Genomic DNA, 540 nt, shown 5'->3' with positions numbered 1-540 from the left:
GGGTGTGGCACAAGAGGAAGGGACAATGCCCACGTCATATAGCTAAAACAGAGGGGAGGGAGCAGGGACTCTGCTTCCAGGAGAGTCTTTTTTCCAGGACCATTGAAGCACCTGGAAAGACTCACCACCTGCATGCCAATCCCATGCTGAATCTCACACACACACCAAAAAGAAGAACATGCCCCTCAGAACCTAAAGCCAAGCACAAGGACAAGATGAAAGGGATAAATTTATTTTATATAAATGTATTTTATATAAAGGGACACGGGTGGTGCTGTGGTCTAAACCACAGAGCCTAGGGCTTGCTGATCAGAAGGTTGGCAGTTCGAATCCCCGCGATGGGGTGAGCTCCCGTTGCTCGGTCCCTGCTCCTGCCAACCAGTTTGAAAGCACGTCAAAGCCCAAGTAGATAAATAGGTACCACTCCGGCGGGAAGGCAAATGGCGTTTCTGTGCGCTGCTCTGGTTTCACCAGAAGCGGCTTAGTCATGCTAGCCACATGACCCGGAAGCTGTCTGCGGACAAACACCAGCTCCCTCAG

Source organism: Podarcis raffonei, chromosome 17, assembly GCF_027172205.1.
Source record: "Podarcis raffonei isolate rPodRaf1 chromosome 17, rPodRaf1.pri, whole genome shotgun sequence".
NCBI classification, from domain to species: Eukaryota; Metazoa; Chordata; class Lepidosauria; order Squamata; family Lacertidae; genus Podarcis; species Podarcis raffonei.
Note: the sequence above shows the minus strand (reverse complement) of the source record.